This window comes from Leucoraja erinacea, chromosome 22, assembly GCF_028641065.1.
Source record: "Leucoraja erinacea ecotype New England chromosome 22, Leri_hhj_1, whole genome shotgun sequence".
In the NCBI taxonomy this organism is placed as follows: domain Eukaryota; kingdom Metazoa; phylum Chordata; class Chondrichthyes; order Rajiformes; family Rajidae; genus Leucoraja; species Leucoraja erinaceus.
The window spans coordinates 2,386,622-2,410,321 of NC_073398.1; the positions used below are offsets into that span (position 1 = coordinate 2,386,622).

Genomic DNA, 23,700 nt, shown 5'->3' on the forward strand with positions numbered 1-23,700 from the left:
CCCTCCCTTTCACTCCAGTCTACAGCCCGTTGCTCCTCTCCAATCTCAGTCTTACTGCATGATCTCAACTCAACACATCGATGGCCCGTTTGCCTCCACAGCTGCTGCTTGACTTGCAGAGTTTCATTTCCAGCAGTTTGTTTCTTGCTCTCGGTATTTAATTTATTTCAGTTTTAAACTAATCAAAAATAAACTAAACACCGAGAGTAAGAAACAAACTGCGGAGGTAGAGCAAGGAAACAGGCCCTTCGGCCCACTGAGTCCATGCCGACCAGTGATCCCTGCACATTAACACGACCCTACACACTGGGGACACTTTACAATTTTACCAAAGCCAATTAACCTACAAACCTGTACATAGAAACATAGAAAATAGGTGCAGGAGTCAGCCATTCGGCCCTTCGAGCCTGCACCGCCATTCAATATGATCATGGCTGATCATCCAACTCAGTATCCCGTACCTGCCTTCTCTCCATACCCCCTGATCCCTTTAGCCACAAGGGCCACATCTAACTCCCTCTTAAATATAGCCAATGAACTGGCCTCAACTACATTCTGTAGCAGAGAATTCCAGAGATTCACCACTCTCTGTGTAAAAAATGTTTTTCTCATCTCAGTCCTAAAAGATTTCCCCCTTATCCTTAAACTGTGACCCCTTGTTCTGGACTTCCCCGACATCGGGAACAATCTTCCTGCATCTAGTCTGTCCAACCCCTTTAGAATTTTGTAAGTTTCTATAAGATCCCCCCCTCAATTTTCTAAATTCTAGCGAGTACAAGCCGAGTCTATCCAGTCTTTCTTCATATGAAAGTCCTGACATCCCAGGTATCAGTCTAGTGAACCTTCTCTGTACTCCCTCTATGGCAAGAATGTCTTTCCTCAGATTAGGAGACCAAAACTGTATGCAATACTCCAGGTGTGGTCTCACCAAGACACTGTACAACTGCAGTAGAACCTCCCTGCTCCTATACTCAAATCCGTCTTTGGAGTGTGGGAGGAAACCAGAGATCCCGGAATAACCACCGTCCAGACAGCACCCGTAGTCAGGATTGAACCCGGGTCTCTGGCGCCGTGAGGCAGTTGCTCTACCGCTGCACCACTGTGCTGCCCAGTATCTTGCTGACAGGTGGTGTGGAACCTATCCTTGGTGTCCGAGCCATCAATTATCCTTTCCTCAACATCAATTTTAAAATCATTTGGCCATTATCCCACTGCATTTGAGGAAGTTTTCACTATATAAACTCACACTGGTATTTCCTAAACAACTACAATAACCACATTTCAAAAACTATCTGTGTAGGAAGGAATTGAAGATACTGGTTTACACCGAAGATAGACACAAAATGCTGGAGTAACTCAGTGGGTCAGGCAGCATCTCTGGAGAAAAGGAATGGGTGATGTTTTGTGTCAAGACACTTCTTTAGACTAAGAGTCCGGGGAGAGGGAGACTAGAGGTATGAAAAGGTTTCAAACAAATCATAGCCAGCACTGGTGCCTAACGAAAGGTGGAGCCCACAATGGTCCATTGTTGGCTGTGGCAGCGGTGATAGCAGAAGGATACGAACAGTGAAACTAGCAGGACTACGGTGGGGGAGGGACGGCGAAATCAATATTCATACCACAGCCCAAGCTAAATATGAGGTGCTGTTCCTCCAATTTGAGTAGCGTCACTCTGACAGTGGAGGAGGCCCAGAACAGAATGGTCAGTGCTGGAATGGGAAAGAGAATTAAAGTGTTGACATATTTGGCAACCAGGAGTTAGTGTAGGCCTAGGCGGACTGAGCGGAGGGTGTTCAGCGAAGCGATCACCGAGCCTGCCGCATGATCTCGCCGATATATAGTATTTCACACCAAAAACACCAGATATAGTAGATGAGGTTGGAGGAGGTGCAAGTGAACCTCTGCCTCACCTGAAGGGACTGTCGGGATCCCTGGATGGAGTCGAGGGAGGAGGAATAGGGACAGGCGTTGTTTCTTTGTTGCTGGATGTCCAGCGTCCTAATATTTAGATTACTGCCGGAGTTAGGATGTAGAGAACTCAGACTTGCAATGCTAAGGTGTTGACACACGGAAATGCAGATGCTAGTTTACAAAAAAGGCACAGAGTCCTGGAGTAACTCAGCAATTCATGCACCGTCTCTGGAAGACATGAAAAGGCAAAGCTTCGGGTCGGGGCCCTGAAGGCTCCAGAACTGAAACATCATCTATCCATGTCTTACAAGATGCTGCCTGACCCGCTGAGTTACTCCAGGACTTTGCGTCTCTTAATGCGAAGATGTTGTTGTATTAACTTAAGGCTCAACGCTATATATAGCCTGTTGCAAAATTACAGCCCACAAAATACACAGAGTGCAAACCGATCATAAAATGTGTATAAAGAAACAGACTAGACAGATCAAACTAGACGGATGGAAAACTCAGAATATCCCAGCGAGTCACTGGTGCTCAGATCTGCCCACTAACACCGCTCACTGATAAAACTATGAAGAAGGACGCATCTGTTTAGTAAACGCAAGCCACAGGGTTGAGAGTAAATTGCCGGGGTGTGGGGCGGGTGTGGTGGTGGTGGTGATGTCGGTGGTAGGGGTTGTGTACCGGTGGAAAGCAGACTGGGCAAGATGTGGCTGGAGGCTGCCAGCTAGATATGAGTTTATCTTTCTCACAGAGAGTTGTGAGTCTGTGGAATTCTCTGCCACAGAGGGCGGTGGAGAGATGCTGCCTATTTTGATAAATGTAGGCAGCACATTTGATTATTTTGTCAAGATTATTCACGTATTCAAAATATTCTATCGTTGTTTTCATGTTCATAAATCATCGGAGCAGAATTAGGCCATTCGGCCCATCAAGTCTACTCTGCCATTCAATCATGGCAGATCTGTCTTTCTCCCCTAAACCCATTCTCCTGCCTTTGCCCCATAGCCCCTGACACCTGCACTAATCAAGAATCTGTCAATCTCCGCATTAAAATACCCAAAGAAACTGAATGCATAAATTCCTCCTCATCTCCCTTTTGATGCTGCTCATTGGGATGTCATTGAAACTTACGGAATAGTAAGAGGCCTGGATAGAGTGGATGTGGAGAAGATGTTTCCTCTAGTGGGGGAGTCTAGGACCAGAGGCCATAACCTCCGAATTAAAGAATGTCCCTTTAGAAAGGAGATGAGGGGAGGATTTCTTTAGTCAGAGGTTGGTGAATCTGGAATTCATTGCCACAGGGGGCTGTGGAGGCCAAGTCAATGGATATTGTTATTGTGGAGATTAATAGATTCATGACTAGTATATGTGTCAGGGGTTATGGGGAGTAGGCAGGAGAATGGGGTTGAGAGGGAAAAATAGGTCAGCCATGATTGGCAGAGTAGACTTTATGGCCTAGTTCTGCTCCTAGAATGTATGAACCTATGAAGTCAGCTCACACCTCATGCAGTATACATCTCGATATTTATTTCCATTGATTGCGCCAGGAAAAGTGCAGCACATGTAGACAACTAACAACCAACAAGGTCAAGCCTGTAGGTAGACAAAAATGCTGGAGAAACTCAGCAGGTGCAGCAGCATCTATGGAGCGAAGGAAATTTCCTTCGCTCTATAGATGCTGCTGCACCCGCTGAGTTTCTCCAGCATTTTTGTCTACCTTCGATTTTCCAGCATCTGCAGTTCCTTCTTAAACACAAGGCGAAGCCTGTAAATCATTGCAAACATCAATGTGAGAGGAAGTCTACAAGAAACCACTTCCTTCAAACGCCTTGCAGGCACTCGGAGAAATATGCTCCCAAGATGTATTTATTAATCTTCCGCGGACTGATTCTTATTACCAAACGCGTTGCCATCGGAAACTTGCTTTGCTTTCTTTTCTGTTGAGAGCTTTGGTTTTCAGCCGATAACTAAGTGGCATCAGCCAGTTTCCAGTCCTCGCCTTTTTTGTGGTGGGTTCTTTCGGTATTCTATCAATGTCTGGAGTCATTGAGATACGGTGCGGGAACAGGCAGTTCAGCTGGACCCACACACACACGTCAACAACTGCCCATTCTCCCCACATTCCCAGCAATTCCAACCATTCACCTGCACAGAGTGACAGAATCAGACAGCACAGAAACAGGCCCTTCAGCCCAACTTGTTCATGCCAACTGATGGCCCATCTAAGCTAGTCCCATTTGGCCCATATCCCTCTAAACCTTTCCTATCCTGGAGTCACCCTGGCCACTCCCTCTTCTCCCCTCTACCATCAGGCAAGGGGTGAAAATACACACCTCCAGATTCAGGGACAGTTTCTTCTCAGCTCACCATCATTTCACCAACCAGAGTGGTCCTGACCTGCCATCGACTTCATTGAAGACCTTTGGACTATCTTTAATCGGACTTTATCTTGCACCTATTCCCATTATCCTCTATCTGTACACAGCATGATTGGAATCATGTACATTCCTTTTGCTGAATGGATAGCATGCAACAAAAAACCTTTCCCTGCACCTATGAAAATAATAAACGAAGCTATCTATGTACTTGTTTAAATGGTGTGAGAGTGTACATCAGGGGTAACTTACACTGACCAATTAACCTACCAACCTGCACATTTTTGACTTGTGGGAGGAAAGCGGAGGAAACCCACGCATATGAGCGTTTGACAGCACTGGGCCTCTACTGGCTGGAGTTTAGAAGGATGAGGGGGAACCGCATTGAATGAATGAATGAATAAGTTTATTGGCCAAGTATGTCCACACACAAGGAATTTGCCTTGGTGCTCCGCTCACAAGTAACTAACACGACATACAGTAAACAATTAAGAATAAAACATAAAACATTACAACATTAAGAATAAAATATTAGTTTAAACATGTGAATGAAATAAAATACCAGAGCAAAAGGAGGCTACAGATTTTTGGTTATTGAGTAGAGTTACTGCTCGTGGGAAAAAAGCTGTTTTTATGCCTGCATGTGGCGACTTTGACAGTCCGGAGTCGCCTTCCAGAGGGAAGTGATTCAAAGAGTTTGTGGCCAGGGTGAGAGGGGTCAGAGATGATCTTCCTGGCCCTTGCAGTGTACAGTTCATCAATGGAGGGGGTGGAAGGATGTAGCCAACCTCAGCTTCTCAGCTGATCAGACGATTGGCTGCAGCCTCCGGATGTCGTACTTGGTGGCTGAGCCAAACCAGACCATGATGGAGAAGGTGAGGACAGACTCTACGATGGCCGTGTAGAATTGGACCATCATTGCCTGTGGCAGATTGTGCTTCCTCAGCTGCTGCAGGAAATACATCCTCTGTTGGGCCAGTTTGAACATGGAGTCGATGGTGGCCCCCCATTTAAGGTCCTTGGAGATGATGGTTCCCAGGAACTTAAAAGACTTCACAGTTGTGACTGTGGTGTTGTTGATGGTGAGTGAGGTGAGGGGAGGGGAAGCTCTCCTAAAGTCTACAATCAATTCCACCGTCTTAAGAACATTAAGCTCCAGGTTGTTACGAAGGCACCAGGACGCCAGCTGTGTCACTTCCTGCCTGTAGGCAGATTCCTCCCCATCCTGGATCAGTCCAATCAGGGTTGTGTCGTCCGCAAACTTGAGAAGCTTGACAGAGGTGTCTGTGGAGGTGCAGTCATTGGTGTAGAGAGAGTAGAGGGGAGGGGAGAGTACGCAGCCTTGCGGTGCTCCTATGCTGAGGGTCTGCGGGTCAGAGATGTGCTTTCCCAGCCTCACATGCTGCTTCCTGTCTGTCAGGAAGTTGGTGATCCGCTGACAGAGGGGTTCAGGCACAGTCAACTGGGGAAGTTTGGAGTGTAGAAGCTCTGGCACAATGGTGTTGAATGCAGAATTAAAATCCATAAACAGGATCCTCGCATAGGTCCCCTGGTGGTCTAGGTGCTGGAGGATGAAGTGTAGGCCCAGGTTGACTCCGTCATCTACTGATCTATTGGCCCAGTAAGCAAACTGCAGGGGGTCCGGAAGGGGGTTTGTGATATTTTGCAGGTGGGCCAGCACAAGCCTTTCAAGGGTCTTCATGACTACAGAGGTCAGTGCGACAGTGGTCATTAAGACCAGTAATCCTTGTCTTATTGGATACAGGGACAATGGTGGAGACTTTGAAGCAGGCAGGTTTGCAGGGACTGGTTGAAAATGGCTGTGCAGATCGGTGCCAGTTGTTCAGCACAGAGCTTGAGGGTAGAGGGGGAAACAGTGGAGATTTCCGGCTTCTCTGTCTTCTGTACAGCCTCTCCACCTCCTCAATTGCTATTGTTGTTGATGGAGAAGTGGCCAGACTGATGTTGGGCAGCAAGGAGGGGGTGGGTAATGGACGAGGGTCCAGTCTTTGCAGACTGGAGTCAGGCTGTGAGTGGGTGTAAGTAGTGATTAGGGAGGGGTGGGGGGAGGAGAGGGGTTACCAGGGTTATGTTTCTGTTTATCGAACATGCAGTAGAAGTCATTCAGGTCGTTGGTCAGCTGACGACTGTCCAAGGAGCCGGGGGCTTTCCTCTTGTAGCTGGTGATTTCTTGCAATCCCTTCCAAACTGAAGAAGAGTCAATAGCTGACAACTTGCTCCTCAACTTCTCAGAGTACCTTTCCTTGGCAGCTCTGATTTTCTCTTCTCAGCTTGTACTTGGCCTGCCTGCAGAAGTCTGCATCCCCGCTCCTGTAGTCCTCACCAAATAGTGAGAGGCCTGGATAGAGTGGATGTGGAGAAGATGTTTCCACTAGTGGGAGAGTCTTAGACCAGAGGCCTCGAAATAAAAGAACGTACCTTCAAGAAGATGAGGAGGAATTTCCTAAGTCGGTGGTGAATCTGTGGAATTCATTGCCATAGAGGGCTGTGGAGGCCAAGTCAATGGATATTATTAAGGTTGAGAATAATAGATTCTTGATTAGTACGGGTGTCAGGGGTTGTGGGGAGAAGGCAGGAGAATGGGGTTGAAAGGGAAAGATAGATCAGCTATGATAGAATGGCAGAGTAGACTTGATGGGCCAAATGGCCTCATTCTGCTCCTATCACTTATGAACTTACGAAGAGTCGTAGGGAGAACAGGCAAACTCCACACGGACAGCACTGAGGACAGGATTGCAGCGCTGTTGGACAGCAACACTACCAGCTGAGCCACTGTCATCCAGTTGTGCCATTGTTTTGCATTGAAACTAAAGAGGAAAGGTTGGTTTGGAGGAGCCCTGCGCAGTCTGCTAACAGGAGCTACTGTGCAACGGAGAGTCTGTAATGTGGGTGAATGTTCGGACGACAGCGAGATTGTCGTAGTGATGCGCTGCAGAATGTATTTTTCAAGATGCATCACAGCTTGGTTTGGGAACAGCTCCATCCAAGACCGCGAGAAATTGCACAGAGTTGTGGTCGCAGCCCAAACTAACCTCCCTTCTATTGACTCCATTTGCACCTCACGCTGCCTCGGCAATGCCAGCAACATAATCAAGGACGAGTCGCACCCTGACCACTCCCTCCTGTCCCCTCCCCCAGCGGGCAAAACATTTGAACCCGAGGGACAATTTACAGAGGGGAATTAACCGATACACTTGCACATCTTTGGGACGAGGGAGGAAACCGGAGCACCCGGAGGAAATTCACACCGTCACGGGGAGAACGTGCAAACACCACACAGACAGTACCCAAGGTTGGGATTGAATCGGGTCTACATAGAGTGAGTGTGGAGAGGATGTTTCCACCAGCGGGAGTGTCTAGGACAGAGGCCACAGCTTCAGAATAAAATAACATATCTTTGGAAAAGAGATGAGGAGGAATTTCTCCAGTCAGAGGGTGGTGAATCTGTGGAATTTATTGCCACAGAAGGCTGTGGAGGCCGTCATTGGATACTTTTAAGGCGGAGATGACAGATATTTGTTTGGTACGAGTGTCAGGGGTTACGGGGAGAAGGCAGGAGAATGGGGTTGAGAAGGAAAGATAGATCAAACATGATTGAATGGCGGAGTAGACATGATGGGCTGAATGGCCTAATTCTGCTCCTAGAACCTATGAACTGGGTCACTCCGACCATGAGGCAGCAGCTCAGGCAGCTGTGGTGAAGTGTACGTTTTATCGAGTAGGTAAATGTGCATCATCACAAGGTCGGTATTTGATCATTACAGGTTGGATCAGGTATCACAGATAATAAAATATAACACCAGGCTGTGATGAATCTGCAGAATCACCACAATATGCATCAAGGAAAAGAAGTTAGAAGTCTCTCATCTACATTTGCAACATTTTCTGTTTTTATAGCTCAACGGCCCAGAGTCAGTTGATTTAGTTCAGTTTAGTTTAAAGATACAGCGTGGAAACAGGCCCTTTGGCCCACTCCGACCAGCGATCCCCGTACACTAACACTATCCTACGCACTAAAGGGCTTGTCCCACTTGGACGTCCTAATCCACGAGTTTAGAAGACCCTGGATGAGTTGAAAAATGTCACGGTCGTGTTAACTCGCCGAAGTAAAAGACCTCCCACGACTATGTCTACGACCTCCTACGACCCCCCTCGACCTCAGTCTTCCACACCTAAGACCAACTACGACTAGCTATGAGTGGAAAATGATCACATGATAAAATTATGTCATGTTTGCATTTTTTTTCCTCGGGCCAGTTACCGACCTACGACTATCTACGTACGACCTACCTACGAGTAAAAAGTATCCATTTTGTCCACGCCAAACTTTTTTTTTTACTCGTGGACATTTTTTTATCAGGCTGGAAAATATGCCGCGACCTACTTGAGGCCACGAGTACGTGGAGACCACTCACGAGCATGAGGAAGAGTTACGAAGACCTCCTACGACCTCGTGGCAACCATGCTGCGAGTATAAGTCAAGGGCAAACTCGGCAGAGGTCGCCAATTAGGTCGTGAAAGTGGGACAGAGGCTTTAGGACAACTTACCAAAGCCAATCAACCTATAACCTGAGCACCCGGAGAAAACCCACGCAATCAACAGGGAGAACGCACAAACTCCATACAGACAACACCCAAAACTATTTTTCTTTAATATACAAACGACCGTGAAGTTGGGAGACTCTGTATATCACCTGAAGGAAAAGAACCAGTAGCATTTTTTTGCAAATGAGACCAATAAAATGTGGCCAGAAAAAGATGGCTGAGATAACGAGTTGGAAGGAAGGAAAGAAGAAAGAAATGCAGAAAGGTTCGATGATAGAAAGAGTGTGGCTGCTTCCTGCAGTCATTGAATTGTACAGGTCACACTGCCCTCACGTTCCACATGGGAGGTCAAGATCAACTCCATTCCTCAGCTGCTCTGCAGACCAACATTGGCAAGAGTGTGGGATCATAGTGAGAGGTTTACATAGGCCGTTTCCATTACAAACAGGTACTTGAATTTATAATGGGGAAAGCTGACAGGAAATCTGTCCACCACCAGGAGCATAATAAATGCTGGATAAACATGCAAATATATACGGCTGCAACAGTTGTATATTTGCAAAACATAACCAAACATGCATTGATTAAAATATTCATATTATAATTGGCCACTAAATTACTTGTTACCTTGTTATTGACTGCTGACGTGTAAAATTAATTAAATGATAAGTTGCATTTTCTTCTGCGGAAACGATCGCTGCAACCAACAATGTTTATCAATTGTTGATGTCTTTGCATGCGGTGCCACTCATGGGATTTAGGTAGCAGCTTCCTGAAGGCATTTCCTGCACATTGCCGTCTGCTCGGCAGCTCAGTAAACTGTGAAGCGGTCTAATTGTGGACTTCCTTTCATTATAGCTTCACAGCACTGCCGAGGCGAGCTGCAGAAAGGGGCAGAAACAACAACGCAAACTAAACCTTTAGCTTTGAGATAGAGGCACAGCGCGGAAACAGGCCCTTTGGCCCACCGGGTCCGCGCCGACCAGCGATCCCCGCACACTAACACTATCCTAAACACACCAGGGACAATTTACAATAATGCCAAGCCAATTAACCTACAAATCTGCACGTCTTTGGAATGTGGTAGGAAACCGAAGGTCTCGGAGAAACCACACGCAGGTCACGGGGAGAACGTACAAACTCCGTACAATCAAGCACCCATTGTCAGGATTTAACCCGGGTCTGTGGTGCTGTAAGGCAGCAACTCTACCGCTGCACAACTGGGCCACCTAGTTAAAAGGTGATATCATTCAATTCCTTTATTGAGCGCGCCAAAACAAAATCCCTCTCAAGTTGTGTAGGAAGGAACTGCAGATGCTCGTTTGAACCGAAGAATCACACAAAAAGCCGTAGTAACTCAGCGGGTCAGGCAGCACCCCCGGAGAAAAGGCATAAGTGATGTTTCGGGTCGAGACCCTTCTTCAGACTAAAGGGTAACGAGAGATATAGGCGGTGATTTAAAGGGATAAAGAACAAATGAAATGCAAAATATGCCAAAAGTAATGATGATCAAGGAAAGGTGGAGCCCACAATGGTCCATTGTTGGCCATGGGCTGGGTGATGATAAGTTATCTAGATGGTGAAACTCAACAGTACGACAGTGAAACTAGTACCACAACTAAGGTGGGGGAGGTACGGAAAGAGAGGGAATGCAAAGGGTTATTTGCAAATAGAGAAATCAACGTTCATGCCGCTGAATAAGCAAAATTTGAGGTGTTGCTCCTCCAGTTTGCATGTGACAATGGAGGAGGCCCCGGACAGAAAGGTCAGTGTGGGAATGGGAGGAGGATTTAAAGTGTTTAACAGCCGGGAGATCACGTCGGCCCAGGCGGACTGAACAAAGGTGTTGAGCGAAACAATCGGCCAGTCTACGTATGGTCCACCGATATATAGCGGTCCACACCTTGAAAAGTGGATGCAGTAGATGAGGTTGGATGAGGTACAAGTGAACCTCTGCCTCCCCTGAAAGGTAGTTGAGGCCAGTTCATTGGCTATATTTAAGAGGGAGTTAGATGTGGCCCTTGTGGCTAAAGGGATCAGGGGGTATGGAGAGAAGCAGGTACGGGATACTGAGTTGGATGATCAGCCATGAATGGCGGGCAGTGCAGGCTCGAAGGGCCGAATGGCCTACTCCTGCACCTATTTTCTATGTTTCTATGTCAGGGTCCCTGGATAGAGTGGAGGGAGGTGGTGTAGGGACAAGTGTACCCTGATTCATGTAGAAAGCTATTGAATGGTGGACTGCAGTGGACGTTTTGCAGTGTCCTCAAGAATTTTTTTTGTTTTGTTTTTTATTTAGGAGCAGAATTGGGCCATTCGGCCCATCAAGTCTACTCCGTCATTCAATGAAGGGCTGTTCAATCTTTCTTTCTCAACCCCATGCTGTATAATCTCTGACACCCATACTAATCAATCGCCACCATAAAAATATCCACTAACTTGGCCTCCACAGCCGTTTATGGCAATTAACTCCACAGATTCACCACCCTCTGACTAAAGAATTATAAATACTGTGCATTCCAGGATGATTCTGAAGTCCAGCACTAAGTAAAGCCCAGCATTCTCCAAAGGTCACTTACACGTGAAGAGCCAAAACACAGGGCCTGTCTGAACACGGACACATTCATCATGATATTTACTCACTTCTACAGCCACAATATGCAAGGCACATCTCTCCAAAGCTGCACTGTGCACTCTCTGCTCCTTTACCATACTGCTGCTTGTGAAATTCGAGGCATCGGCTGGAAGACCGGACTAACTCAGGCCCAAGTGTGTGACCGCTGGCACTGCACGGTCTCAAGGCCCAGGAGGCATCCTCACAAACCCGACACGCAATCCGAAGAAGATTCTTGACCCCAAAACGCCACCCCGTCCTTCTCTCCAGAGATGCTGCCCGTCCCACTGAGTTACTCCAGCATTTAGTGCCTATCTTCGGTGTAAGCCGGCATCTGCATTTCCTTCGCCGTGCATCGGGCCAAGGGATGAGAATGGCAAGTCCACTGTGTGACGTTACTCAAACGCAAGCTCTTTCTCTCCACGGTTTGGCCATTCCAGCTCACCACCACCAGTCAGTGTCACTGTGAACACAACGCGTGGTCTCCACGTGAAGTGGCAGCAAACTCCATTGTTCTGAAGCATCAAGACTCGGGTCAATGACAACGTTCTTCACAAGGCCAGATGTGGAGAGCAGCTCCACGAGGTGCTGATGCCATTCAGGACATGATGTAGATGGGACAAGTTGGCCGGTGTGGGCAGGTTGGGCCACAGGGCCTGTTTCCACACTGTACCATTCTGTGACTCCATGATGGGTACGTGGGAAATGCTGCAAAGGCAGGACAACTGCTCACCAAGTTCTACAGACGTGACACGGAAAACATTTTATCGCGATGCATCACAGCATGGTTCGGGACCGCAAGAAATCGCAGAGAGCAGTGGACGCAGCCCAGACCATCACACAAACCAACCTCCCTTCCATTGACTCCATCTATACCTCACGCTGCCGCGGCAAGGCCAGCAGCGTAATCAAGGACGAGTCGCACCCTGGCCGCTCCCTCTTCTCCCCTCTCCCATCAGGCAAAATGTATAGAACCATCTTAAGCAGTCCTGAACTAGTATCTACCTTATTGGTGACCCTCGGAGTATCTTTGACCAGACTTTACCTTGCACTAAACGTTATTCACATTATTCCATTTATCCAGTATCTGTATACTATGGATGGCTCAAGTGTAATCAAGTATTGCCTCGCCGCTGACTGGTTAGCACACAACCAAGGCTTTTCACTATAGTTCAATTTGAGGAAGGACATTCTTGCTATTGAGGGAGCGCAGCGTAGGCTTACAAGGTTAATTCCCGGGATGGCGGGACTGTCATATGCTGAGAGAATGGAGCAGCTGGGCTTGCACACTCTGGAGTTTACAAGGATGAGAGGGTATCTTATTGAAACATATAAGATTGTAAAGGGTTTGGACACGGTAGAGGCAGGAAACATGTTCCCGATGTTGGGGGAGTCCAGAACCGGGGGCCACAGTTTAAGAATAAGGGGGAAGTCATTTAGAACGGAGACGAGGAAACACTTTTTCTCACAGAGAGTTGTGAGTCTGTGGAATTCTCTGCCTCAGAGGGCGGTGGAGGCAGGTTCTCTGGATACTTTCAAGAGAGTTAGATAGGGCTCTTAAAAATAGCGAAGTCAGGGGATATGGGAAGAAGGCAGGAACGGGGGTACTGATTGGTGATGATCAGCCATGATCACATTGAATGGTGGTGTTGGCTCGAAGGGCCGAATGGCCTACTCCTGCACCTATTGTCGATTGTCTATAGTACACGTGACAATAAACTAAACTGAACTAAATCAACGTACAAATGAACATCAGCGAACAGAATGGCAGAACAGCTAGTACAGGGTCTGGGAGCCATTAAAATTTAACAAACAAAAATAGAAACAAAAGATAGACATAAATTGTTGGAGTAACTCAGCGGGCCAGGCAGTCTGAAGAAGGGTTCCTATTCCTATTTTCTGTGACCTATGACCTGCTGAGGTACTCCAGCACTTTGTGTCTATCTCCGGTGTAAACCAGCATCTGCAGTTCATTCCTACACATTAAATCGAGACACACAGGCAGGGCCAGCGACTGTTATTTTCTCAGACGCACACAGTTTCTTTGCAACGGTACAAAACAGCAGTGTTGCAAAGCGGAAAGCCTTTAATGAGATTTAGGTTCTGTGTGTGCAGACATTGCTGAGTCGTGACTAAACTCGCTTCTCTGCAGCAGAGAGTGGAAAATTCAGGGAGCACCACTCACATCCTGCACCCAGCATCAGGTTACAGGCAGACTACAAACTTCAGTCAAACCTCTCCCCCCCCCCCCTCCTGAACACAGCCCTGGGGCAGGGGGCCGCAGACACAGCCAGCCAGCAAGGAGTTAACCTCACAGCCCCTTGCAACTTGGAGACCAAGAGAGTCTTTGTTTCCACTGGTGACTCATTCCCAGTATGTTGCTTGCTGCCAGTTTCAAACCGGAAGCTACAGGCAATTAAGTTCTTGCTGTTTCTAGACAGGCGAAGGAAGAGTACGGAAAGCAGCCCCCTCCCCCTCCTCCTCTCCACACACTGCCTCAGAATCCCACTCACTCAGCCCGTTCCCTGCACACAACCTCAATCTCCCCCCCACCTCTGCAGCACAACACACTTGCCCCCGCACCCTCCCATCTGTACAAACCCTGTCACCACTCTGACCCTGACCACCACTACACCTGACACAGTCCCGACCCCGTGCCCCTCACACCCTCCCGTCCAATGCACCCTTCCCTAATGAACCCCCCCTCTTGCTCACACTCATCACAGCTCACACACCACTGCTCACACTTCTCTGCCAACAAGCCTTATTCACACTCACTCGTCACCACTCCTGTTCCCACACGCCTACCAGACACTCATTCACAATTGCCCACCAGACCCTGTGCTCACACTTGTTCACCAACACTGTGCTCACACTTGTCGACCAATAGTCCCTGCTCACATTTGTTCACCAACACTCCCTGCTCACACTTGTTCACCAACACTCCCTGCTCACACTTATCCACAAATACTCCCTGCTCACGCCTGTCCACCAGCAATCTGCGCACGTGTCTGCCAACGTCCCTGCTCACACTTGCCCATCAAACCCCCCCATGTTCACACTTGTCCACAAACACTTCCTGCTCACAATTGCTCTCCAGCATTTCCTGCTCACTCCGCTGCCAATGCCCTGTTCGCACACAGCTGCCAACACTCCTTTTCTCACACTCTCCCACCAGACTCCATGTCCACACTCCCCCACTACACCCCCACTCACACTCGACTGGCAGGCCCCCTAACGCTCCCTGCTCACACTCACCTGCCAGCACTTCCTGCTCACACTCGTCCACCAGTACTCCCCGCTCACATGCATCCACCAATACTCTCTGCTCACACTCACCTGTCAATGCTCCCTGCTCACACTCACCTGTCAGTGCTCCCTGCTCACACTCACCTGTCAGTGCTCCCTGCTCACACTCACCTGTCAGTGCTTCCAGCTCGCACCGGCCCATCAATGCCCATCCTGTCACACTGCACAATTTGCACACTCGGCCCACCCCACCCCACAGACAGGATCCAGCTCACAACAACCACATCACTACAACCCTTGCAAACGCCCACCCCACCCCAGAACAGACCCTCTCATTCACCCCCCACCCCCCACAGACAGAACAAACACTTTCTGTACCCCACCATCACCCACTCCAAGTTCCCCAGCCCCACAGAGACCAGGATGGCATCCCCACTCCACCCCCCGGACACCCTCCCCTCCACCTCCACTTACACCCCACCCCTCTCCACCACCCCCCTCGCCCCTCAAACCCAGGGCCTTCACCCCCCCGGACAGGAGCCACAGACCACAGGGGGTGCGGGGTGTAAGTGTCCCACTACCCTCCTGACTTGATCCGACCCTTTCTCAACCAGACACACTCACGCCACCTCCCTCCCCTGTCCCCTACCCCCCTCTCTCCCCCCCCACCCCCGGGCCGCTAGTGTCCGGGACCCCAGTGTCCGCCGCCCTGGGCCGCGAGTCTTACCCCGACAGCCGGTGGCGCCGCTCCCCTCGGCTCGGCTCAGCTCAGCTCAGCGCGGATCGGCGCCTCGGCGTCCCATGGCCGATCGGACGGACGGACGGACGGAGAGCGCGGCCGCGGTAACCAGATCCTCCCCGGAGCAGGAAACTGGATCAGGCAGACAAGGGCTCCGGATCACTTCCTCTCCGCGTTATTCCCCAGGGCGCTCGGCAAGTCTGTGTAAACAACTCTCTCCCCTCCCGGCCCGGCCCGGCTCGACCCGTCCCCCCCGTCCCCGTCCCCGTCCCCGTCCCCCCCGCCCGGACAGACCTGCCCCCCCGCCCCCAGCTCCGGCTCCGGCCGCCCCCGGGACCCCCCCGCGCACCCCCCTCCCCTCGGCGTGTCACCTCTCCCTCTCTCTCTCTCTCTCTCTTTCTCTTTTTTTCCTCCCTTCCTCCCTCTACCTCTCTTCCTCCCTCTACCTCTCTCACTCTTCCTCTCTGTCTCCCCCTTCCCCCTCCGTCTCTCTCATCTCTCTCCCTCTCTCTCCCCCCTCTCTCATCTCTCTCACCTCTCCCCTCTCTCTCCCCCTCTCCCCCTCCCTTTCTCTCTCTCTCTCCTTCCCCCCTCTCTCTCTCTCTCCCTCTCTCCCCTCTCCCCTCTCTCCTCTCTTTTCCCCCTCTCTCACCTCTCTCTCACCCTCTCTCCCCTGTCTCCCCCTCCCCTCTCACCCCCCCTCACTAAACATACTTTTTGTTTAGTTTACAGAAACAGCATAGAAACAGGCCGTTCGGCCCACCTGTCCCCACACACCACCACTATCCTACACACGACGGGCATTTGTTTTACAATTAGACCAAGCGAATTAACCTACAAACCTGCACGTCTTTGGAGTGTGGGAGGAAACCGGAGCACCCGGAGAAAACCCACGCGGTCACGGGGAGAGCGTACAAACTCCGCACAGACAGCACCCGTCTGGCGCTGTAATGGGCCTGTCCCACTTAGGTGATTTTTTTAGGGGATTGCAGGAGACTATGCAGTCGCCACATGGTCGCGGGTGGTCACCAGGAGGTCCCTGTGGGTTGCCGGGAGGTCGAAGGTTCTCGTAGGTTGTAGCCGGTGCTGACCGGTGAATTTCATTGGCTCATTGGGGGAAAAAACCGTAAGCAGTAGTTTTCAGAACCAAGGATAACCGACCGGTAACGTTGATGTCTGTTGAGCTTCACAGCTGTGAATCTCTAGCTTCTTAAAAGTTGTCTCCCCCCCCCTCCCCTCTTTTAAAGGACATACCATACATTGCTTAATCACAGCGCCAACCTTCCTGTTCATCACGGTGTGTGTCTATCACCTTCGCTTTGCACCGTGTGAATTTCACTCAGACAGCGCTCCCTTTCCTTGCCCTGTCGCCCACCTGCATAGCGGGCTGGTGAAGGAAGCGATGTGTGTGTGTGTGTGTCTCTGTGTGTCTGTGTGCGTGCGTGTGTGTGGGTGTGTGGGTGTGTGGGTGTGTCTGAGTGTGTGCGTGTCTGTCCGTGTCTTTGCGTGTGCGTGCGTGTGTGCGTGCGTGTGTGCGTGCGTGTGTGTGTGTGCGTGTGTGTGTGCGTGCGTGGGTGCGTTTGTGTGTGTGTGCGCGTGCGTGTGTTTTCCACTCTGACAGTCGCCGTTCCAGTTGCTGATTTTCAGGAGGCTGATGGCAACTTGGCAGTCGCTGGCAGTCGCCTAAAAAAAATCGCCTACGTGGGACAGGCCCAATTCGGCAGCAACTCTACCACTGCGCCATTGTCCCACCCTTCTCCATTCCCGATGCACCTTTATTCCCCTCACCCCCTTTATAATCACCTCCTTCACTCGCTCTGTTTCCTACCCCCACCTACTGCATTCCCTGCCCTTCTCTCCCCTCTCAATAATCCTCTCTCCATCCCCTTCCCCAAAACACCCCTTTCCTTTCACCATAACCTTCTTCTCCCTTCACTCACCCGCTTTGTTTCCATTTTAACTTTCCTCAAACATTTTCAACTGCCCCTTCCTCAACCCCTGCCCGTCCCACAAACCTTGTCCTCTCAGCTCCACCCCTCTCCCTTCCTCAACACACTTCCATAGTTGACTAATAATCCTTCATTCCCCATAACCAGATGCTGTGTCAAAAACCAAATCCTCGACAATTCCAATCTGCCACAGATGCTGCTCGACCTGTTGAGTTCTTCAGCATATTGTGTCTTGCCCCTCCTCTCCAGTCTGCTGAACCCTCTGCTCCTCTTTTCACACCCTCTCCTACCTTTTTTATACCTTCTAATAAAACCCCAAACCCCTCCTGCTTCACTGCCTTTTACACTCCTCTCCCCTCATACAAACATTACCTGTTTCTCTCCTCCCCCCATCGTTCACCATCCTGACTCATTATGAAGAAGGGTCTCAACCCGAAACATCACCCATTCCTTCTCTCCGTAGATACTGTTTGACCTGCAGAGTCACTCCAGCATTTTGTGTCTGTCTTTGGTTTAAACCAGCATCTGCAGTTCCTTCCTACACACCTCACTATAACTCATGTCCCACTGTAACTCCATAACTCACTGTAACTCTTGTTCCACAGTCCCACGCATCATCCATAACCTACCATACATAATCCACAATCTCCACCTTCCCTCTTCTGTATTCAACATAACTTCCCCTCTCCATAATTTAAACTTCCCCACTATCTCCCCCACCCCCCTCCACATCCCTCTCCCTTCCCCATCTCCACAGTCTCCACATAATTTCCTCTCCATTTTTTCTCTCATTAGTTCCCCATAATTTAAACTTCACAGTAATCACCCAACCCCTATATCACACCCCTTCAATCTTCCAAAGATACTCTGTTCAACCTGCCCCATAACCTTCCTTCACAACCATTCCCTTCCCATTAACCTGGACTCTCCATAACTGTCTCCACCTCTCAAACCTTCTGGTAATCTATTTTATAATCCTCTCCAAAAAATACATCCTTCCCCTTTCCATAATCTTTCCTTCCTTGTAACCCTTCTCCAAAAAAAAACACTCAATTTCCCACTGCTACCTTCTCCCTTCCAATCTTAAAGTCCCACCCTCTCCCTATAACCTAACTCTTGCTTATTTGTCCCCTAAAATCAATCACCTCCCCATAACCCTCTCACCCCAATCTGCCCCTCCCCAAAACCCACCTCTTCTCTTTTCCCTAAAACATTACAAGAAAACTTCCTCGTAATTCTTCCTTCAATCCTCAGTAACTCTCCTCTTCTCACCCCCCTCATTTCCCCGTGACTTCATCATTTTCGTCACGCATGCTCTCCTCCCCTTTTTTAATCTTCAACCACTCATCTCCTTCTTCACCATTCTCCATAATCCAGCCCTCTCCATAATACACACTTCATAAATCTGCCCTCCCTAAACCTTCTTCCTCCATAATATCCTCACAAAGCTACCCACAGTTTCCATCTCCCAATAACCTTCCTTGACCCTGTTAGTCACACAGCCATACAGATACTCTAGAAACAGGCCCTTCAGCCCAACCTGCCCACACCGCCCATCATGTGCCATCTACACAAGTCCCACCTGCCTACATTTGGCCCATAACCCTCTGAACCTGGCCGGCCTGTGTACCTGACCAAATGTTTCTTACACATAGTAAGTACCTGTCTCAACTAGTTCCTCCAACAGTTCGTTCTATACACCTACCACCCTTTGTGTGAAAATGTTACTGCTCAGGTTCCTATTAAATCTTTCCCCCCTTACCTTAAACATATGTCCTCTGGTTCTCGATTCACCTGGTCTGGGCAAGAGACTCTGTGCCTACCCGATCTATTCCACTCATGATTTTGTACACCTTTATAAGATCACCTCATTCTCCTGCACTCCAAGGAATAGTCCCAGCCTGCACAACTTCTCCCTATAGCTTAGGCCCTCGAGTCCTGGCAACATCCTCGTAAAACTTCTCTGCACCCTTTCCAGCTGCTCAACAGTGTGGCCATTCATGCAAGGAACACATTTAGCTGGAATTCTCTGGTAAGACAGTCACACTCAGGGCAGCAGGGTGGTGCAGTGGTAGATCTACTGCCTTACAATGCCAGAGACCCGGGTTCCATCCTGACTACGTGTGCTGTCCGTACGGAGTTTGTACGTTCTCCCCGTGACCTGCGTGGGTTTTCTACTAGATGTTTGGTTTCCTCCCACACTCCAAAGACCTAGAGGTTTGTAGGTTCATTGGCTTGGTGTAAATGTAGAAAATTGTCCCTAGTGTGTAGGATAGTGTTAATGTGCGGGGATCACTGGTCGATGCAGAAACAGGCCCTTCGGCCCACTGAGTCCGTGCCGACCACCGATCCCCGCACACTGACAATATCCTACACACACTGGGGATAATTTACAATTATACCAAGCCAATTAGCCTGCAAATCTGTACATCTTTGGAGTTTGGGAGGAAACCGGAGATCCCAGAGAAATCCCTTGTGGTCACAGGGAAAATGTACAAATCCGTACAGACAGCTCCCATAGTCAGGATCGAACCCGGGTCTCTGGCGCTGTGAGGCAGCAACTCTACCATTGCGCCACCTTCCTTATAGCCAATTTATGTACATGCTACCCCAGTTCATATTCCGGTCAATGATATTGATTGTGGAAGCATTCAGCGATAGCATTGGCATTGAATGCCAGGGGATAACAGCTGTAATTTCCATTGAAGATACACTCAAAGTGCTGGAGTAACTAAGCAGCTCTGGCAGTATCTCTGGAGAAAAGGAATAGGTGATGTTTTTGGTCGAGACCCTTCTTCAGACTCGACCCGATATGTCACCTATTCCTTTTCTCCAGAGACACTGCCTGACCCGCTGAGCTAAGGGCCTGTTCCACTTTCACGACCTTATTCACGACCTCTGCTGAGTTTGCCCTTGACTCATACTCGCAGCATGGTCGTCACAAGGTCATAGGTAGGTTGTATCTGGCCGTGATGCTAGTCGTAGGTACTCGTGGCATCAAGTAGTCCGGGGAGTTTTTTCTAGCATGATGAACAATGTTCACAAGTAAAAAAGGTCGTGAATTAGGTCGTGAAAGTGGGACAGGCCCTTTATCTGTGTCTTTTGTGTCTATCTTCGGTGCACCTTCCTACACCAAATTTCTCCAACTTCTCTTTATTGCTATTATTCTTTAATTCAGGCAGCATCTTGGTAAAGCTCTTCTATGTAGGAAGGAACTGCAGATGCTGGTTTACACTGATAACAAACACAAAATGCTGGAGTAACTCAGCGGGACCAGCAGCATCTCTGGAGAGAAGGATTGGGTGATGTTTCGCGTTGAGAGCCTGTACCCTTTCCAAAGACTCCACATTCTTCCTATAATGGGACGACGGAACTGCACACAATAATCTAGATGCAGCATAATCAAAGTTCCTTCCGACTCACTATGGATCTTCCATGGTACACAAAATTGCTGGAGAAACTCAGCGGGTGCAGCAGCATCTATGGAGCGAAGGAAATAGGCGACGTTTCGGGCCGAAACCCTTCTTCAGATGGGGGGGGTGGGGGTGGGGGTGGAGCTTCCATTGTTGGATATTACCTAGAAACGCAGAAAATAGGTGCAGGATTAGGCATTCGTGCCTTCGAGCCAGCGCCAGCACTCAATATGATCATGGCTGATCATTCATAATCAGTACCCTGTTCCTGCTTTCTCCCTGTATATTGTCATTGCCTGGCACTTGTGTTAGATGAATGTTACTTGCCACCTGCCAGCCCAGGCCAGGCCAGCCAGGTATTGTCCAAGTCGTGCAGCTTTGGTTTCTGAACAGCTTCATTATGTGAGGAGTAGCGACCAGTGCTGAACATGGTACAATCATCAGTATTTATCCTGACTACTGGCCTTGTGACTGAGGGAAAGCTGCTGATGAAGCAACTGAACATGGTTAGGCCAGGGATACTATTGGGAGGAATGCCCGCAGAAATGTTCTATGGCTGAGCTGAATCACCTCCAGTCACCAGAACCATCTCAATGGTTCAATGGTACTTTATCTGTTCATGTTCTAGCAGCAGAATTAGGCCATTCGGCCCTTTAAGTCTACTCCGTCATTCAACCATGGCTGATCTATCTTTCCCTCTCAACCCCATTATCCTGCCCTCCCCTCCATAACCCCTGACACCCACACTGATCAAGATTCTGCCCGTCCCTGCCATAAAAAAATATCAATTGACTTGGCCTCCACAGCTGTCTGCGGCAATAAATCCCACAGATTCACCACCCTCTGACTAAAGAAATTCTTGCTCATCTCCTTTATAATTGTAGTCCTTTAATTCTGAGGTTATGGCTTCCAGTCCTAGACTCTCTCACTTGTGAAAACATCCTCTCCACATCCACTCTATCCAGGCCTTTGTCATGTACTGAGAGGCATAGAGCTAAGGCTCGATAAGGCACTGGTCAGGCTGCATTAGGAATATTGTGAGCAGTTTTGGGCCCCATATCTGAGGAAGGATGTGCTGGCTCTGGAGAGGGTCCAGAGGAAGTTTACAACAATGATCCCATCAATGAGTGGGTTAACATATGATAGAGAGCCATAGACAAAGAGTCATAGAGTGATACATTGTGGAAACAGGCTCTTCAGCCCAACTTGCCCACACCGGCCAACATGTCCCAGCTACACTAGTCCTACCTTCCTGTGCTTGGTCTCTTCAAACCTGTCGTATCCATGTACATGGATTCTTAAATGTTGGGATAGTCCCAGCCTCACCTACCTCATCTGGCAGCTTGTTCCATACACCCACCACCCTTTGTGTGAAAGACTTGCCCCTCAGATTCCTATTAAATCTTTTCCCCGTCACCTTGAACCTATGTCCTCGATTCCTCTACTTTGGGCAAGAGACTCTGTGCATCTACCCGATCTATTCGCCTCATGATTTTATTCACCTCTACAAGATCACCCCTCATCCTCCTGTGCTCCTTGGAATTCATTGGAATAGTACCTCTCCCTATAGTCCAGGAAACATCCTCATAAATCTTCTCTGAACCCTTTCAAGCTTGACAATATCTTTCCTATAACATGGTGCCCAGACTGAACACAATATTCTAAATGCAGTCTCACCAACGTCTTATACAACTGCAACATGACCTCCCAACTTCTATACTCAATACCCCGACTGATGAAGACCAATGTGCCAAATGTCTTTGTGACCACCTTATATACCCGAGGACCTTCAAGGAACGATGCACCTGCACTCCTAGAAATATAGAAAATAGGTGCAGGAGGAGGCCATTTGGCCCTTCAAGCCTGCACTGCCATTGATTGTGATCATGGCTGATCATCCACAATCAGTAACCCGTGCCTGCCTGCTCCCCATATCCCTTGATTCAGCCTCTAGAGCTCTATTGAATTGAATTGAATTGAATTGAATGGAATTGAATTGAATTTCCTTTATTGTCATTCAGACCTTTCAGTCTGAACGAAATTTTGTGCCTGCAGTCATACATACAATAATACAATAATAGACAACAGAACAGACAGTAAACACAAATTAACATCCACCACAGTGAGTCCACCAAGCACCTCCTCACTGTGATGGAGGCAAAAATCTTAGGGCTGCGGTCTCTTCCCTCCTCTTCTCCCTCTGCGCTGAGGTGATACCCCACCGGGCGATAGTAAATCAGTCCCGCGGCTCACCGAGCTCCGCGAACGGACCGGTTCAAACACCGCGGCCCGGGGTGGTCGAAGCTGCCGCCCTCCTGTCCAGCGGACGCAGCTGTTGACGACGTCGTCCACTGGCCCTCGGCCGAACCCCGGTCTCAGGCCGCCGCCACCAGAACGGCGCCTCAGCCACCGGAGCACCGTTCCAGCCCCGAGCCGGGTCGCCCTCACGGGAGCGTCTCAGCCCCACGCCAGGCCGCCCTCACAGGAGCGCCGTTACCCTCGGGCTGGGCCGCCCTCACGGGAGCGCCGTTTCCCTCAGGCTGGGCCGCCAGAACAGGAGCGCTGTTACCCTCGAGCCAGGCCGCCCACACGGGAGCGTCTCAGCCCCTCACGGGAGCGCTGTTCCAGCCCCGAGATGGGCCGCCCTCATGGGAGCGAGCCCAAGGCGAGTCCTGACAGGCTGCCTCCGGAGTCTCGAGGCTGCCAGCTCCGCCATTAGGCCTCAGCGCTGACGGAGGCAGAGAAGGGGGATACGACGAAAAAGTCGCATTCCCCCGAAGGGAGAGACGGCAAGTCCCGTTTCAACCCCCCACCCCCCCACCCCCCACCCCACCCCCCCCCACACACAGAAACACAACCTAAAAAAACAAAAACTTAGCTA

General features: G+C 49.5%; 1 protein-coding gene across 3 annotated transcripts in view; it reads right to left on the reverse strand.

The window, feature by feature from the left end:
* elk3 (ETS transcription factor ELK3) overlaps positions 1–15,663 on the reverse strand; it is a 46,791-nt gene extending 31,128 nt beyond the window's left edge. The window contains exons 1-2 of one of the 3 annotated variants that reach the window (XM_055652760.1): positions 15,446–15,663; positions 9,483–9,736 (exon numbers count right to left, since the gene is read on the reverse strand). The gene's annotated coding sequence lies outside the window, so the exon portion shown is untranslated. Of the gene's footprint in view, positions 1–9,482; positions 9,737–15,445 lie in introns of those variants that run through there. The other 2 variants (XM_055652759.1, XM_055652762.1) reach the window with 2 other exon arrangements.
* Between the last annotated feature and the right edge of the window lie 8,037 nt (positions 15,664–23,700).